This window comes from Panthera onca, chromosome B4 (genome assembly GCF_046562875.1).
Source record: "Panthera onca isolate mPanOnc1 chromosome B4, mPanOnc1 haplotype 2, whole genome shotgun sequence".
NCBI classification, from domain to species: Eukaryota; Metazoa; Chordata; class Mammalia; order Carnivora; family Felidae; genus Panthera; species Panthera onca.
Genome location: NC_138345.1, coordinates 111,513,945 through 111,523,935, shown reverse-complemented (window position 1 = coordinate 111,523,935; position 9,991 = coordinate 111,513,945).

The window sequence follows — 9,991 nt, the reverse complement described above, 5'->3', positions numbered from 1 at the left end:
ACCCCCTCTGCACCCACCTCACTCCTGCTGTTCCAGTTAGGAGAGAAGAGTTTAGAAATCAATATAAAATTGGAATGATCAAGGGAAACAGACACAGCAAAAATACAGCAAAAGGCATAGAGGTAAGAAAGCAAACAAGATGAAGGAAAATAAAGGATAAAAAAATAGGAGAGAGAAAACAGGAGAAATGGAAGACTGTCAGAGAAAACACAATATTTGCATAGAAGGAGTGCCCAAAAAGAAAAATTAAAAAAAAATTAACAAAACAAATATTTAAAGTTATAATTTAGGGAAATTTTCTTTATTTTTTTTTATTTTTTTAACGTTTATTTATTTTTCAGAAACAGAGATAGAGCATGACTGGGGGAAGGGCAGAGAGAGTGGGAGACACGGAATCTGAAGCAGGCTCCAGGCTCTGAGCTGTCAGTACAGAGCCCCACATAGGGCTCGAACTCACAAACCACGAGATCGTGACCTGAGCCGAAGTCGGACGCTTAACTGATTGAGGCACCCCCCAAATCTTCTTTAAATATAGATTAGAATCTCTATGTTGCAAGGGCACAGTGTGCTATCACAGAAGAAAATTGATCCACCATAGTTAATGCTCAGTCTTATGTTAGCAAAATTATTAAATACTTCAAATATAGAAAGAATTGGACAGCCAGACAGAAATATATCAAGTTACTTGCAAAGGAAGGAAATTATGTTGGCTTCAGAAATCTTCACAGCAATTATAAATTCCAGAAACAGTGGAGTAATGCCTGCAAAACACTCCACCAAGAAAGGGTACATCAAGAATTCTATATTCAGCCAGACTGTCCCTAGAGAATAAAAGTTTCAGACATTTTACATATACAAGACTTCATGGAATAGTGTTCTTATGGACATCTCTCAGGGACGCTCCTAAAGGAAAAACTTCAGTCAACCAAGATATAATGAGGGAAGCTACCAAAAAAAAAAGACTGGTAGTGACCCCTGAATATATTTAACTGTACAACTGAAACGATTACACAAATTGCAGTTTATGATGAAGGAACATAATGTAAGTTTATATGCTTCACAATAAAAACTCAACATTTTTTTAAAAAATGGGAGGTCAAAGGGAAAATATGAGTGGAATAGTAAGCTTGTCCGTCTACAACAGCCAAGAGGCAAACACTATAATTTAAAATGGACTTACAAACATATATAACTCACAAAAGAGAACACTAGGAAAGATATCTCAATAAAGTTGGGGAGTAAAAGAGAAAATAATGAAGATAGAAGAGTAGACAAGCTACCTTTATCATTGTTTGTAAAGGAAAACTAATAAATTCTATATAATAGTTCTAATAAATAAAGAAGATTAGGACTGATGGCATTATATAAATATATAATTATGAAAATAAAGATGTAAACCTCCCTAAATCCCAGCCAAATTTCACAGAGAAAAAAAATAAGGTCTTGTGGTAACAGATTTTTTTTAAAAAGTTATAAAAGAGAAACATGATAGGGGGCTCCTGAGTGGCTCAGTCAGTTAAGGCTCTGAGTCTAGATTTTGGCTCAGGTCATGATTTCCTGGTTAGTGACTTAGAGCCCCACATTAGGCTCCGCGCTGACTGTGGAGCCTGCTTGGAATTTTCTCCCTCTCTCTCGCTCTCTCTTTCTGTCTCCCTCTCTGTACCTCTCCTTCTCATTTTCTCTCTCTCTTCTGTCTCTCAAATAACTAAACTTTTAAAAAGAGGGACAGAGAAAAACATGATATAAGAGAATAACAAAATTAAGACCAAACATTTTTGCCTTTCAATAAATGTAACTTGTCTTGATTCATCTATTGAAAGGCAAAGTTTTACAGATTGAATCACCAAATAAAACCTACTTCATGCCAAATACAGGAAAAAAAAAAGATAAAGACTTACAAAAAAAGAGTGGTCAAAGATCTACCAAACAAAAACAAATAATATAAAGCAGAAGTCATCATCTTTATATCAAACAAGGTGGAAGTCAGAACAAATGGCTAAATAAGACAAAGAAGAAAACCTAATAATGCCAAAGTGTGCGGTTCCCTATGAAGGTATAACAATTATGTATATACCTGTGCACCAAAATATATTAACATGTGAAGAACAGAAATTACAGGAGTTATAAAAAGGAACAAGAACAAACGCTAATATTGGGGGACTTCAGTTTGTCTCTCCTTTACGTGACCAATCCGAAGGACAAACCACCTGCAAAACCTAGCCTTGGGAATGGCATCCAGGGACTAAGTAATCCGCGGCCATGTTGACCACCGTTTGCAAAGGGAGTGGTAACATATACAGTCACTTTTGGTCCAGCTGAAATTCAATCTGAACTTGAGCAGCATCATGCTGACACAACACATTCATAGCAAGAGGGGAGTTTCCTGTTCTTTTTATGAAGCTTTGTAACCTTGGTTTCTGGGACTCCTTGTTTTGGAAAAAAAAAAACAAAAACCCACTTCCTGATGATTTGTCTGCTAAAGAAAAATCTGATGAAAAACATAATTAGGAAATGAACATGCTTTAAATAAAGTTAAGCAAGTGATCATTTTTTTTGTTTTTAATTCAACTTAAAATTCAAACACACATTATCTTTCTCTACGAGTATGCATAAGAGAAAAAGTAAAGTCTTACTGCTTGCTGGGTGCTTCTGATAGGTGTTCAATACCACAAAGACCACACAAACCACATGATTGTGACAATTACTATGGCAACTAACAAAATTTTCAAATTGAAGTACCCACTGTCAGCTGCCCACACAGAGCTCTTAGATCTGGCATCCACTTCCACTTTGATGTACAGTGTGCAAATCTGGAAGCCCCCGCCATCTTGTAACCACAGTGAAGAAAACTGCCTACATTAACTCCGCTCCTTTATTTTCAGTTGACTGCTTCATATGTCAGTATTCCATTCAAAACTGGAGACCAAAGACTTGGATGCCCAGTCTAGAAAACTGCATATAGAGCCTGAAGCAAACATGGTATTAAATTAGCAATCCCATCCATATGTTTTCTCCTCTGTGCACTCAGAGCCATGAAAATAAGTTCATTAAAAATAACTCTTCTATCGCATAGTGGATTTTTTTTTCTTCTCCTGAATCAGATCGTCATTTCAATCTGTGTGATTTAATTTTCTAAAATCAAGTCCCTCATATCCAGAGGGCCTTTCCTCAAACAAATGCCACACAGGAAAGCTGATACATAATAAAATTGTAAATGGTTCTGCTTAAATCTGGTCGGAATGTCCTGTTTTGTTTTCAGAGACAACAGAACTTCAAGAATCTTTCAGCTCATCATTATTCGCTGAGAAGCAAAGGCTCAGTGTCGGGATTTGGCCATTTGGGAAAAGCTGAAAAGATGCGGAAAGTGAAAAAGAACAATCCTCGCCCTAGCAGCACACCCTTCTAACTGGGGGAAAAAGAAGTCACTGGCCAGAATCCTGATGTGTTCAGCAAACGTTCCTCTGTGATTTTTCTCTTCCTGCTTCTGCCTCAGAAGAAACAGGAACTTAGGGGGCAAGAAAACCAGAGGAAGTGACCTGCATCTTCTTAGCAGGACAGGCACATGAAAAAGGGAGACTGAGGTCCCTTCTGCTAGGACATATGAAGTTAGGACATACAGATTCACTACTGAGATACAAATTTTCCTATCTGGCAGCAAAGATACCATCATAACAGTACCAATTAACAACCCAACACTCACTAAATGGTTAGTTAGATGCACCAGGCATTGTTTTTCATAGATAGACTCATTTAATCCTTACTTTCAGTGTACCCCTAATGTCCCCATTTTACAGATGAAAAAACTAAAGAAGAAACAAGAAGTCTGCTTTCAGTTTTAGATCCTGAAGAGATAATAGGTATCTGGGAAAGTATACAATATTTTCCCTTAGAGTCAGTTGACTTTCCAAGTCTGTACAAAAGGGAAAAAACAAAACATGATTTATCATAGTGATGTTTGATGGGACTAGCATTTAATGAAGGGCTAACTCTACAGTTGGTGGAAAATGTCACCTGTGTATGGTCAGACTAGGGGATCAGCAGAGTTGGGCTCCCGCACCCAGCCTGAGGCAGCACACCTGAATGCCCAGAGCTGCATTTTGAAAGGTGAGTAAGCCTAAAGTTGGTAACACGGAAGCACCTGGCAAATGGAGGCAAAACGCAATCAGCTCATGACTATTTGTGATTTATGACTGTGAAACACAGGCCCTTCAAACAGCTACTTTAGCCAGGAAGTTCAGTTTTCTGTCCATGAAAACCTTATGTATTAATTTTCTATTACTGCTGTAACAAATTACCACAAACTTAGTAGCATAAAACAACACAAATGAAGTATGTTTTGGTTCAGTAGGTCGGCAGTCTCGTATAGGTCTCACCAGACAAAAGAAAGCAAGTTGTCTACAGGCTGCATTTTTTCCAGAGATTCTAAGGGAGACTTTATCTCTTGCTCATTTGGGTTATAGCAAAGTTTAGTTCTTTATGATGGTAGGACTGAAGTCCTTGTCTTTTTGCTTCTTGTAATGGAGGCCCATTCCCAGCTTCTAGAAGCTACCACATTCCTGGTCTCCTGGCCCCCTTCTTCCATCTTCAAAGCCAGAAATGGCAGTTGAGTCCTTTGAATCTCCCCCCACTTCTGTTTCATCTCTTTGACCCAAGTGGGAAAGCTTCTTTCCTTTAGAGGACTCATGTGAATACATTGGGACGATGTAATTGACTCAAGATAATCTCCTGAACTCAAGACCCATGCATTTGATTACACCCGCAAAGTTCCCTCACCATGTAAGGTAAAATATTCACATTCCTGCACAGTTTCACATATCTGTATTTCCAGGTCCATGAGATAAAGACATGAACATCTTTGGGGGAGGGGGAGGCATTATTCTGCTACCACACTTATGAACTGCACATCTTTAAAATGTATAATTTTATGAGTTTTGGCTTATGCATATCATATAGACCTATAAATCCAGCACCACAATCAAGATAATGAGTATATCCATTACCCCTAAAAGTTTCTCCATGTCCCTTGGTAATCCATCCCTCCCTCCTTCGTCTCATCCCCAGGCAATCAATGATCTGCTTTCTGTCATTGTAGATGGTTATTCATTTTCTAGAATTTTATATAAATGAAATTACACAGTAAGTACTTTCTTATTTATTTATTTATTTATTTATTTATTTATTTATTTAGGTCTGGCTTCTTCCATTGAGCATAGTTATTTCAAGATTCATCTGTATTGTGGTGTGAATCAATAATACTCTGTGACTTAGCTATTTCACTCCTAAATGCTGCTTGTAGTGTTTCTGCCTGGGACAATATGTTAGGAAGAGAAAAGAGACTAAGAAAACACAAAGCCCTTCTGACTTCCAGTCCAGCTCAGAGACAAGTACAAATCCCAAGATAACTTAAACATTTGAAATCTTTGACACTGAAACAATATCCTATTTTATCAGTGAGTTTTTGCTGTGTAAGAAACAAACTCCCCCCAAAATTGAGTGGCTTAAAATGATAGTCATTTTTCTGTGGATCAGTGATTTAGGCTGGTCTCTGCAGGGCAGTTTTTCCGCTAGAATTGGCTAGGCTCACTCTGTGGCTAACGTCAGCAGAGGAATTGGCTAGGGGCTGATTCAATGTCTCACTGAATGTCTAGTGGTTGCTGCTGGCTGTCAGTTGCTGCTGGCTGAAGGTGGGGTGACAAAGATGAGTGATCCCAGGTCTCCAGCAAATTTGTCCCAGTTTATATTCAGCTGGTGGCAGACACAGGGTTCTCAAGAGCAGCAAGAGAGGCAAGCCCCAGTGTGCAAGAGTTTTTCAGGCTTCTGTTTGCACCGCGTTTGCTAATGTCCCATTGGTCATAGCAAGTCACATAACCAAGTCCAGATTAAAAGGGTGGATACACACACTCAGCTTCTGGATAGGAGTAACTACTGAGAAACACTGCAAAGAGATATACATGCAGGTACAGAAAGGTTTTGTAACCACATCTGCAGTCGACCACATCTTCCTTCGTTACCTCCGTTTCCTCACTACCCATTCCTGCCTCAAGCCATATTTCAAATTCAGTTTCCTTACCCATCACTTAACAGAATCTATTCTCTCCGAAGTTACCAATGACCTTCTTGTTTCTTGCTAAACCCAGGGAACCCATTTCACTCATCATCTCACTTGGCATCTTGGCGTCATTTGATATCATCTCCCCTGGCTTCAATGACACTACTCTTTTCCTTACAGTCCTCTTAGCCATTTCTTCGCAGGCTCCTTTATGTAATAAGTGTGTAACATAATGCCTGGCACAAAACATGCATTTAAAAATGTTTTTGTTGAATGAATGATTAAATGCATAAATAAGCCAACAAATAAAATGGGATCATGTTCCTCTACCCACCAATTAAATGTTGCAGTTTGCCAAGCTGCAGTTACTACCTATATGCTGATGACTTCCAATTTTACGACTCCAGCCCAAATCTCTTTCCTTGTACTGCCGGTACGTATATGTAAACTCTGACTGGACTTTTTCCCTCTGGCACCCCAAACTCAGCCTATCCAAATCTGATCTTCCTGACTTCATTGCCGGACCTGCTTTTTATCCAGATTCTTTCACGATCTGCCCAATCACCCATGCCCAAAATCTCAGTGTCATCCTTGACTCTATCCTACTGGTCACCAAGTCCTGTTACTTCTTCCTTTTGAAATCTGCCCCCTTATCTCCAACCAGGTTGTTTCTAGAACTTGTTTAGGTCTTTATTAGTCCTCACCCAGATGCCTACAACCACCACCTAACTCAGGGTTTACAGAATCTCTCTGAAGACAGGAAGCATATGTTTCACCAGACCTGCCCCAAATCTTCTGAATCAGAATCTCTCAGGAAGGGGCTTGAGAATCCGTATGTTTAAAAAGCATCCCAGATAATTCTTGTTATTGGAAAATTTGGGGAAACACTGTTTTAATTTGCCTCCTTGACTCCAGAATTGCCTCCCACCCTACAATCCATGTTCCACAGCATTGCCAGGATGATCTGTTTAAAATATGAATCTAATCATGTCTTTGCTTAAAATATTTCCATGGTTCTTCATGGCGTATAGGATAATATTCACAGTCTTCAGCAGCGCCTTCATGTCTCTCCGGCCTTATCTTTCAGTCCTCCTCAGTTACGGAGCCTATACCTTGTTCTTCATTGTTTCCTAAGTGCAGTATGCATGCCCTTTCAGGCCACTGTACCAGCTGCACCTGCTACCCAGGCCACGCATCTCCTGACCCCTTTATTCATCACACACTTATCTAACGCTTAAGTGAGAAAGGCACTCTTCCAAGTTCTTTGGAAATAATCAACTCACATATTCATCCTTACAACCCTGGGATGGGTAAATGGTGGGTACCATTATTATCACCACTCATGGAGGAAAGTGAAGGACATTTGTCTGGAGTCATGCATAGTTTCTGGTAAAATCAAGACTTGAGCCGAGACAGCCTGACTGTAGAATCTATGCATTTAGCAAGCACGCTGTAGTGCCTCTCCTTCATCTGGTTAAACCCATTCTTAGTCAAAGCTCAGTTCATGCATTAATCCCTTCTGGAAGCCTTCTTAGATCCCCCAGTCTAAATTAGCCTTCTGCGCTTATTTTTGTCACAGCATTTATAGCGCCATACAGTTAAAGACTCTTTTTTTTTTTTTTTGTCTTACAAACCAGACTGTAAGTTCCTTAACAGAGGGAGACACACTTTTTTGTATTCCTAAGCCCCAGAACAATGCCCAGCATGAAGTAAGTACTATTAGGATGAATTTTAAAAGAAGAAGAAGAAGAAGAAGAAGAAGAAGAAGAAGAAAAGAAGAAGAAATGAAAGAGTGAATAAATACATATATTAACTGATAAAGAAGCAGCAAGGAATATCAACAACAGACAATCTGAAAATTCTGCCCCTGAATCATCAAGTCATCTGTACATAATTTCATGGGGCTTTTCAATTTTTGGCATATGAGATGGCCTACCTTGTATCAAAAATAAACTCTGGAGTTTTCTTACAAATTCTACAAATTTTCGTGGGAATTCAAATTAAATGCATGATTGGGCACTTATTTGTTTAATCTACTCAGTAGATTTCTTTTATTTCTCTGTGTCAAGCATGAAAGCTAAAACTATTTCTAGACCTTTCATCCTAGCTCAGCTTTCCCCTTAATTTCTTCACTCCAAAATGTTGAACAAAACAGGTCCCTTTTTGTGGTTGGAAAGTTTGGCTTTACATAGAACCTTTCAACACACAACTGTCAGCACCTGATTATGGGTCATTTTTTAGCCTCTGACTTTCACTTCCTTCCTTAAATAGGTCTCTCAGATGAATCATCTTCAGCTACTCTGTGATTATGCAGGGAACGGTATATAAATGAGCAGGATGCACTCAGCTCCTAACTACCTTTATATCCTTCTGTGCTCTGATTTTAGGGGCTCATTTTCATTCAGTAAAAGTTGAGTGACTACCGTGTGCTGGGTTTTGTGTGAGGCCATCAGTTCATTAGCACTTCCAACAAGAGTGCGAGGAAGCAGAGCTGAGAAAGCTCACATTCACTGGTTTTCAGCCTTGTAGCGTTTCTAGTTTCAAGAGGAATTTGGTGGGAAAGAACTTAGGCGAGCTGTTATAATATTTGTGCAATTCTTTTTCTATACTGCATGTCATTATTAGAACAATTTTTCATGTGTGTGTGTGTGTGTGTGTGTGTGTGTGTGTGTGTGTGTGATCACTCAAGCAGCAAAGTAGCAGAGCCCCTTGGCTATTCAAAAATGTATCTCTCAGCCTATATTCATGAATACTTCATCAAAGCCATCCCTATAATACACATGCACATAGTCATAGCTATCTACTTATTGGATCAGTTTTGGTAAATAATCTCTTTAAGGGTGGTTTATGGGTTGATACAACATGTGTACATGTCCGTGAATATTAATGTGAAAGAATCCACCTCTTTTCTGTATGAGAACAAGAAAAGTCAAAGTACCAAGACCTGCAATACTGGAAAATACCGGAATGGATTAAGGAAAGAGGAAATTTACAATAGGAATTCTTGTCTTTCATCTTCCATATGAATGACATCCTAAATATGTATGATCCTGACCTACATTTCGACAGTGGAAGGCTGTTTCCTGAGTGAAACACAGCTGCAGTGTCATGTGCGGCAACAGACATAAGAAGTGCCCAGGCAACGGCGCTCTGGCTGAAGAATTCAATAGGCAACAGATTAAAGCAATCACGTGCAGGACCTCAGATTCCATAGGTTTTAAGGGAGATCTTGTACCTCTGTGAAGGTGCAGGAACTACTCATGTAAGTCTTTCCATCCTGCTAAAGAAGATTCTGGCTTTGTTCAGCTTCTCCCCTCTCCTCTGTGCTGTGAGAAGAGAAGACAAATGTCAAAAGAAAGTAATGCCTTGGGCGTTAGTGTTGGAGAACCATCAGAGAATGGACAGAGGGAGCATCGCCTCTGAGGCAGTAGGAAGAAGGAAGGACTCCACAGAGTCAATTATGATAAAGAGCAGGAGAGGGAGGGCAGAGGAAATGAAGACAGCCCCAACTGGGGGAGAGGAAACGGTTCAGAAAAGAACCTAGGAGTGAGAATAGCCGTAGGGTGTGAAGGCAGCTTATGGGAAAGAGGAGAGGGGAATTTTGAGGAAATTTTCTGAGAGCTCTTTGCACCCTTCATGGTTTTTGAGAAATACAAGTAAAGTATACAGGTATTCATTTCATATTATTGGCAACTGATTTCCTGTGCACACAATAATGCCCTGATTCATGGCTCATGACTTTCTATCTTTCAGTGAAATGTTATGAAAATCACTTCACTAGCATCTGGCCAGCAGGGTTGGCTGCACCCACCCAGATGACTTGATAAGAACTCCTTGCAGTCTTGAGACGGACTGTTTCTAACTCAGAACACACTGCCCCTTCTTCCCCCTTCTTCATTTACTGTTACTTCTGCCCTTCTTCATATGCAAATGACGTACCAG